This window comes from Myotis yumanensis, unplaced genomic scaffold (genome assembly GCF_028538775.1).
Source record: "Myotis yumanensis isolate MYYU_CA2020_CCGP unplaced genomic scaffold, mMyoYum1.0.hap1 SCAF_1, whole genome shotgun sequence".
NCBI classification, from domain to species: Eukaryota; Metazoa; Chordata; class Mammalia; order Chiroptera; family Vespertilionidae; genus Myotis; species Myotis yumanensis.
Window position 1 is genome coordinate 109,811,816 of NW_027223752.1, and position 9,163 is coordinate 109,820,978.

The following is a 9,163-nucleotide window of genomic DNA, read 5'->3' on the forward strand; positions in this document are numbered from 1 at the left end:
TGCTTCCCTCACCTCTTCCCTATCTCTATACATGGCATTGCCACCCTCCAGTTAAAGCCCAAAACCCAGAAAGCACTACTCCCAACCAAATGCACTTCCATCCAAACCACAAATTCAATACCTTTAACTCCAAAATGTATCTCAAAACCTTTTTTACTTGTCTCTAACACTACTCTACTCAGCCTGCCACAGTCTTTTCACTGTTTTCCTGCTTCCTTTTTCCTCTCATTACATCTCCTCCAGTCAGATTGTAAATCAAGCCTTATCACTCCCAGCTTTGCAAAAATTCCAATAGTTTTTCAATGTACTTTAAAAATAAAAGCCAAAGGCCTTTGGGCAATAAGACCCCACACGATCTGACCCTAGGCTTTCACCTTACTTCTTACCTTTCACACAAGCCTTTACCTGAGCTTCTTTCAGTTTGCTTAACTCAAGCTTGATACTACATCTGGGCATTTCCATTTGTTGTTCCCTCAGACAGGAACACTTCAGTCATATTTCCAAAGGCTAAATCCCTCTCACTTTTCTGATATCGGGCCAAATGTCATCTCAGATAGGGCTTTCCTGACCACAGCATCAGAAGTAGTCTCCCAGTCACTACCACAACTCCCTATTTTATTTCCTTTATAACACATGATTTTCTGAAATTATTCCTGTCTCATTCATTGGCTACCTCTCCCATCCCACCACCAAAACTGAAACTCCAGGAGAGCAGAAATTTCAGAGTCTTATGCTTGGCAAAAGAACCAGGAGCTTAATAAATATTTAACTGATAGATAAGGCAAAATTGATTTTTGAGAAGATCCACAACATTTAATTTAGTGATAGGCTGGTGAGCATAAAAGACATGGGTAAACTAACTTCACACTTATAAAACGGAAAATCACAGAGTAGAGAGGATAAAGATTCTACAGCTAAGGTTAACAGTTTATATCTTATTATTTTCAAATTTTAAACTTCCAAAGTATACGGTCCTTCAATGGTAATAGTAATCCGTGGGGGAAAGGAGAAGATTTAACAATAATCAGTGTGCAATTCACAGATGTTTTGTTTACATGCACGTACAGTATTTGTGGGGTGTAGGGAATGGTCCAGACCTCCTAGTGTAAGTGCTCTGCAGAGAGCCTGAGCAGCTTGTTTCACCAGACCCTAACTGTTAAGACAGGCTAGCATGTGCGTAGGCTACTCCTCCCCATAGCTATCAATCCTCGTTGTCTGCGGAAACAAAAGTGAAAATACTCGTGGTAAGGATGCCAGAGACTGACGCCGTCCCCCACCCCCAAACACAGAGTTGTGTATCCCTGTGAGCATGCAAATAAGCACATGAGTACACGCACTCTCACCTTCCTTCCTTCCGAGGAAAATGGGGCCAAGGGAGGGGCGGCCAAGGCCAGGTTGTGGAGGCCAGGGACCCAGACCAGGGGGTGGCCGGAATAGGGGACAGCGCTCTGGGAAGCCGGAAACACTTACAAGACACCATCTTCCCAGGCCACCCGCTTCCCGCCCCCTCCCCTCCCCTCCCCCCTCCTTGCCCCCAACTCCTTTCCTCCGCCCCATCCCCGCCACCCATCAGCCGGGAAGGGAAGTTTCCCGGCGTCTGCAGCCGGCTTCCGGACCCTCAGCGGGGTTACCTTCTGCAGAAGCGGGACAAGAGGCAGGGGCAAGGGGAGGGGAGGCAGCCCGAAGGAATGAAGGACGAAGCCCCGGCGAGGAGAGTGGGCGGCGGCGGCGGCGGCGGCTGTCACTCGCGTTCCCCAGCTCACAGAGCTGCCATTACTGTGCCGAGGCCGCCTCCCCGGCCGGCCGCCGCCACCCGCCCCGGAGACATAGGGGGTGCGCTGCGAAACCTGGGAACCCGCGCGCCCCACGCTCACCTGTCACCGCGCGGAGACACAGAGAAGCCCGGGCCGGACAGGGGCGGAGGGGAGGGGTGAAGGGGAGAAGGAAGGGCTGGTTAGGGATCCGTGAAACGACTGTCCTCCCGAGGGCCCGGCTTTTCCCACACACACCCTCTGCTCGCCCTCTTCCGCTGCCGCCAAATCCCCCCTCGGAGCGCAATGGTAGAGTCCGCGTTACGGCAAGCGCAGAGAGCCCGCTTTAGTGCAATCGCGAAAGGCCTGGCAGTCCCATTCTGAAGGGACTCTGAGACGTTCCGTTCACTGAGCTCAAGAGACTCAGAACCCACCGAGTTTGGGTCTGACATATTAATAATATGTTGGAAAGGTGTTTTCAACACAAGTGTTTTCTTTTGAGTTGTTTCAGACCTGTGTAAATATTCTCGGACACCCCCATTTTCTTGCCACAGGCTTCCACAGGCTTTTCACTTGATTTCAGCCAAAAGGCTGGAGAAGTGCTCCCCTGGGCTCTTCAAATAATCAGGAATACATCAGCAAAACTACTTTTCTCTCTGACATACTCCTTTTCTAGTGGATTTTCATCAAGAGAAAAACTGAGTCTTGACCTCTCAATCATTACCATCCTATCAGTGTAAAGGACTTTCCTCCCTCACAATTTTTTTTAATTCATTGATTTTAGAGGCAGAAGAAAGGAGGGAAGGAGAGAGAAACATTGACTTGTTGTTCCGCACACTCATGCGTTCGTTAGGCGATTTTGTATGTGCCCTGATGCCGGTCAAACCACAGCCTCTGTGTATTGGGAAGAGGCTGTAACCAACTAAGCTACGTGGCCAGGCCTCCCTTACAATTTTATTTTACTTTAATATATTTTTATTTATTTCAGAGAGGAAGGGAGAGGGAGAGAGAGATAGAAACATCAATGATGAGAGAGAATCATTGATCACTGCCTCCTGCACACCCCACACCAGTGATCAAGCGTGCAACCCGGGGAATTGAACCATGCCCTCCTGGTTCATAGATCAACACTCAACCACTGAGCCACACCGGCAGGGCTCCCTCACAATTTTAAAGGATAATACTGACAACATAGATTTACTGATCACCTCCTATATAGAGGACCACAATGGACCAAAAGCCTGGTGTTATTCTTTATTTGCCTTTCATATCCACAAGATCTCAGTGGTCAGTCTTGTCAGAGCCTTGGTTAGTTCTTCATTTGCATGTTTTGAGCAAAACTTTCCTTTCCAACCCTTTCTTCAAACAATTTGTACCAATCCTTCAAGGCCCATTTAAAATCCTGTCTCTTGACCCGATAAACCCCACTGGTCTTTCTCCTAATCTGCTTCTCCTGGCACTTGAAATCTGTATCCTTTGTTTTAATAAAATTATTATATACTGAAGTCAATTCAACTGTTTGTTTCTGTTGTAGGCAGCTGGAACAGCACTGAGTGTTACACCCATGGGATCAGACTGGACCTGGGTTCAGCAATTTTGGTAACCTTGGTTAGGGAAGAATTCAGAGCCAAGACTCCAACTGTAAAAGAACAGCCTATATAATAAAAGCCTAATATGCATTCGACCAAACAGCAGAACGGACCAGAGGAACAACCAGTCGCTATGACGCACACTGACCACCAGGAGGCAGACACTCAATGCAGGAGCTGCCCCCTGGTGGTCAGTGTGCTCCCACAGGGGAGCACTGCTCAGCCAGAAGCCGGGCTCATGGCTGGAGAGCACAGCGGCAGTGTCAGGAGCCTCTGCAGCAGCACTAAAGAGCAGCAAGCTGAGCAGTAAGGAGCAGTGAGCAGGCAGGCGGTAAGGAGCAAGGGGTCCCGGCCTGCAAGAGGGTGCAGGCCAGGCTGAGGGATGCTCCCCCTACCCCCAGTGCATGAATTTTGTTCAGTAGGCCTCTATTTATAAAAGCACAGAGGTGGAAAAGGTAATTCGTAGAAGAGATGGGCTGAGAAAACAAGTTTTAGAGGCAAAAGAAGGGCCCTTGGAGCTTGGGAGTGAGTAACAAGCCTGGAGGAAGTGGGGGAGGGAAAGGCACAGGCATGCTTCTGAGAGGGAGAGCTGGCTGGGTCCTCCATCCTAAGTGTTTTGAGGACGGAGATCTTAGGGGAGGGCTCAGGGGAAGATCTTAATAGAATATTCAGCAGCTTTCCAGGTGTATTCTTCCAGGGTCTAGGTCTCCACTGATTGATTGGTGGGCTCCAAGGCAGGGAGTCATTATTCAATGCAACTGGTCCTGAGGTCAGCCATGGGGTCACTGGTCTCATTTTGCTGCTTTTGTGGATCTAAAGCTGAAATACAACTGAGGCCTAGATGTTATCTCTAGGGAGAAAAGGTCAAGGGGTCCAACCGCATGACCATGGATATGCTAGGGCAGGGGTCCTCAAACTTTTTAAACAGGGGGCCAGTTCACTGTCCCTCAGACCATTGGAGGGCCGAACTATAGTTTAAAAAAAAACAAACTATGAACAAATTCCTATGCACACTGCACATATCTTATTTTGAAGTAAAAAAACAAAACGGGAACAAATACAATATTTGTATTTGCATGTGGCCCGCGGGCCATAGTTTGAGGACCCCTGTGCTAGGGGAAGAAAGGTCACCCTGGGGGTGAGGTCCTAAATTACAATTGTCCGTTGGTAGGCACCTGGGGCTTTCTATCCTGGTGACCTTCTGTACCTGGCCCATCGTCCTTGCTCTGTTCATCTGTCTAACTGCCTACCACATTTCCATTACATGACCTTTTTCTCACATGTTCTCCTTCTATTAATTCTGCAATTAAAGGGTGGTTCCCAGGCCTCTGGAAATCTGCAAGCCTTATGGGGTCCAGAGGCTAAAAACAATATTCATAATAATACGTGTCTTTTGTCTTATTTTGGGGGGGGGGGGTCACATTTGTACTGATGATGTACAAAACAATAGTAATATTGCTGACATTGCATTATGAGGAATCAAGAGTGTGACACAAAACTGTCCTATTGGTCATTGTGATAACCTGGTTATTACTTAACAGGAAAGGAGGAAAGAGAAAACTAGATATAGGCGTGCCATTTATACAACTTTGCCAAAAACAGTTTTAAAAAATTAATTTAGGAATATCCTTGATGAGGTAGTAAAAAGTATTAATTTTATAGGTGTCAACCCTGTGTACACATCTTTCTAATAATCTGTGAGAAGTAATGGGAAATACATATGCTAAGATGACAGGAAGAAAGACACCTATGTGACTGAGTTGTAAGCTGAACTATCTGCTTTTTTCATGGAACATCATTTTTCCTTGAAAGAACAATTGACAAACTAATGTTACTTTGACTTAGGAATTAAGCAATATTTCTCCAAAATGAGCCTAACACTTCAAGAACACCTGACAGTATTTGTTACCAGTGCTATAATTTAGCGTTCAAGTGAAATTTGAAAATTTGCAAAAGTTGTGCTCACCACCATGAATTTGACAGCTTAAAGACTTTTCTAAGGAAACTGCAGTGGAATTAATATGACATTTTGATATTTTATGAGGTATATCAACATATGGGTCATCTACATGACACAATGAACCAACATTTTCCAAATGACCAATGCAGGATATTACAAAATCATGTATGGATAAAAGATTCACTCAACTTGCAAGATAGACTAATGGATATATAGGTATGTGTGCACATACATGTGTATTTGTGTGTGCGCACATTGTTAGGCATGAGCAGAGCAAGGACAATGGGCCAGGTAAAGACACTCAGCAAGGCAGAAAGCTCCAGATGCCCAGCTGGCAAATCTGGGAAAACAAGAACCTCACCCCCGGAGTAACCTAACCTCCCCTAGCATATCACTGGTCATGCGGTTTGGACCCTGGATCTTTCAAATCGCTGGTCAGACAGTTTTAACCCCCTGACCTTTTCCTCCCAAAAGATCTAGGCCTCAGTTTATCTCAGCCTCAGGCCCAGAAAAGCAGCAAAACCAGACAAGAGATGCAGTGGCTGCCTAAGGAGCAGCTACATTGACTAATAAGCCCCTGCTCTGACACCCACCAATCCGTGGAGACCATGACCCTGAAAGAGCACACCTGGAAAGCTGATGAGTATTCTACTGAGCCACTCTCCTGAGACCTTTGCTAAGATTTTCACCTGCAAGAGAAATATAAATATACTCAGGACAAAGGACCCAGTGCCACTCTCCTCCAAGGAGCACGCCCCTGCCATTTTCTTTTCTCTTTATTTCCCCCACAAGCACATATCCTATAACCTCTAAGGGACTCCATGAGACTTGCAGCTAGAGGAGCAATGGGCAATGGCAGCTCGTCCATGGCTAACCCCCTGAACCTGTCTCCAAGACCCCTTTTCTTGGTGTAGCCCTTCCCTTTGGATATCCCAGGCCCTGTCCCACTTTCCCTAAATAAATTCTATTTTTTAAAAATCACTGACTGAGATGGCTATTTAGCCTGCCAGTGTAGCATCACCAACTTTAATCTTTCACACATAAGAAGCAGAATACAAAGGTTCTTTGATGTGGTTTTAGATTCCTCATTACAATTAACCTGTAAGAAATTACCACTTGTCAAGTTTTCTGTAGTGTCAGAAAGGAATATCTACATTTATCCAAAAAGGCTATCAAATTATCTTCCTAAGGCCTCCTATTTTCTTCATATATTTCAACTGTAGAGAACCTAGCTGTCTTCTATTAAGCCAGATATGAAAGAGATATACAAAATGGAAAACAATGTCATTCTTCTCACTAAAATTTTTATTTTGGAAAATACAGTTACTTTTCATAGAAACATTCAATTTATGTTAACATGTGCTTAGGTTTATTATTTTTAAATAAATAATTTTTTAAATTTCTTTTTAATTCAAAATTGGTAACTATTGATAGATATAACCCACATAAACACAAGCACTTTGAGTACCTTAATAATTTTCAAGAGTATAAAGTGTTCCAGAGACCAAAAAGTCTGAGAACCATTGCTGTGACTCATAAACCGCCTCTGCTCTCACCACTTCCTTTTAAACTCTAGCTAGAGCCCTGGTCGGGTAGCTCAATTGGTTAGAGAATCCTCTAATACATCAAGGTTGCCGGTTCCATCCCATCAGGGTACACACAAGAAGCAACCCATAATAAGTCCATGGATGGGTGGAACAACACATCAATGTTTCTCTCTCTCTCTCAAATCAATAAATACAATTTAAAAAATAAATAAATAAACTCTAGCGAGAGATATGAACTAGCATAAAGAGTGTGAAACATGAATCACTACAACATCCCTCTATTTCTAAATTTCAGAGATCTCTCTCATCCTCTCATACCTTATTCAACCAAGATGATAGGAAAATTACATTTCAAAAAAAGTGCCCTGGACGGTTTGGCTCAGTGCATAGAGCGTCGGCCTGCGGACCAAAGGGTCCCAGGTTTGATTCCAGTCAAGGACACATGCCTGGGTCACAGGCTCAATCTCCACTAGGGGGCCTGCAGGAGGCGGCCAATCCGTGATTCTCCCTCATTGATGATATTTCTCTTTCCCTCCCTCTCCCTTCCTCTCTGAAATCAATAAAAATATATTAATAAAAAAAAAAGTTACAGCATCCAAGCCCCTAATATTAAATTGAGTTTAATTTTTCCTTCTGGGGAAATAAAAAAGGTATCCTTTAGCCAACATTTCAAGCCACCACTTCAAACAATGGGTGGTCTTCACCTCCAAACTAAACCTCAAATCCTAGTTCATCTATAAATTCTTTCCTTGTTTTACTTTTTAACAAAGACTAGATATGTTGAGGCTTTTTATTTTTTGTGCGTGTTATATTCTTTTTTATTTTAATATATTTTTATTGATTTCAAAGAGGAAGGGAGAGGGAGAGATAGAAACATCAATGATGAGAGAGAATCATTGATCAGCTGCCTCCTGCATGCCCCTTACTGGGGATCGAGCCCACAACCTGGGCATGTGCCCTTGACCAGAATCAAACCCGGACTCTTCAGTCCACAGGCTGATGCTCTATCCACTGAGCCAAACCGGCTAGGGCATGCTTGAGCTTTGTATAATGTTTATTGAATTCCTTTGTTGTTGTTGTTAATCATCACCTGAGGATATTTTTTCCTTTGATTTTTTTAAATGTATTTTTATTGATTTCAGAGAAGGGAGAGGGAGAGAGAGATAGAAACAACAATGACGAGAGAGAATCACTGATCCACTGCCTCTTGCACATCTCCCACTGGGAAAGCCTGTAAACTGGGCATGTGCCCCGATCGGGAATCAAACCCATGACCTTCTGGTTCATAGGTCATCACTCAACCACTAAGCCGTTAGGGCCAGGCCCTTCCATTGATTGTTTTTTAAAAATAATTCTTTACTGTTGAAAGTATTACTATGCCCCCTTATTTCCTCCATTAACCCCCTCTAGCACCCCTTCTTCCCCCCAGGCCTTCAGCACCCTATTGTCTGTGTCCACCATCCATTGATTTTTACACAGAGTAGAAGGGAGAGGGACAGACAGACAGAAATATTGATTTGAGAGACACATGGATTGGTTGCCTCCCACAGGCGCCTGGACCAGGGCGGGGGATCAAGCCTACAAAGGAGGTATGAGGTATGTGCCCTTGACTGGAATTGAACCCAGGACCCTTCAGTCCGTGGGCCAAAGTTCCAACCACTGAGTAAACTGGCTAGGGCAAATTCCTTTATTCTTTTAATTTCAATAGTAATAAATGTTTTTTTGTGAAAAACTGCCAATATTACAGAAATAGGCAGCCATGTTAAGGTTGATAAATATTCCTTAAGATAGCCTATATAATAAAAGGCTAATATGCAAATAGACCGAACAGCGGACCAACAGAACAACTGGTGGCTATGACGTGCGCTAACCACCAGGGGGCACGTACAAAACATGGCTGGCATCAGCAGCAGGTGGCAGAGTGCAGAACATGGTGGGTGTCGGCCATGCGGGATGGTGGAGCAGGTGAGCAGGGGCGCAAGACCAAGGCGGGTTGCCGGTCGCTGTCATCGGGGTAAGCCTCTGGTGATTACTGAAAATTCTTTGCTTCTGCGCAGCACAGTCCTGCCCACCACTTGCACCCACTGCTGGCACTGGCTCCACTCACGCCCGCAGATGGGGCCAGAGTCGCTGCTTGCACCCACTGCTGGTGCCTGGCTCTGGTCCCAATTGCTCAGCGCCATCAGCAGGTGCGAGCGGGGCTGGTGCCATCAGCATGTGGGAGCTGAAGCAGCGGGAGCGGGGCTGCTGGCAGACAGGAAAGTGGGGCTGGGCAGGGGCGCCGAGGATGGGCCGAGACCCACCCCTGTGTCCACC

At 45.5% G+C, this 9,163-nt stretch overlaps 1 protein-coding gene across 3 annotated transcripts in view; it reads right to left on the reverse strand.

Annotated features, from left to right (window-relative positions):
• CUL2 (cullin 2) overlaps nt 1-1,977 on the reverse strand; it is a 163,543-nt gene extending 161,566 nt beyond the window's left edge. Inside the window, exon 1 of one of the 3 annotated variants that reach the window (XM_070429466.1) lies at nt 1,875-1,977. The gene's annotated coding sequence lies outside the window, so the exon portion shown is untranslated. Of the gene's footprint in view, nt 1-1,343; nt 1,430-1,631; nt 1,773-1,874 lie in introns of those variants that run through there. The other 2 variants (XM_070429457.1, XM_070429476.1) reach the window with 2 other exon arrangements.
• Nucleotides 1,978-9,163: the final 7,186 nt, after the last annotated feature.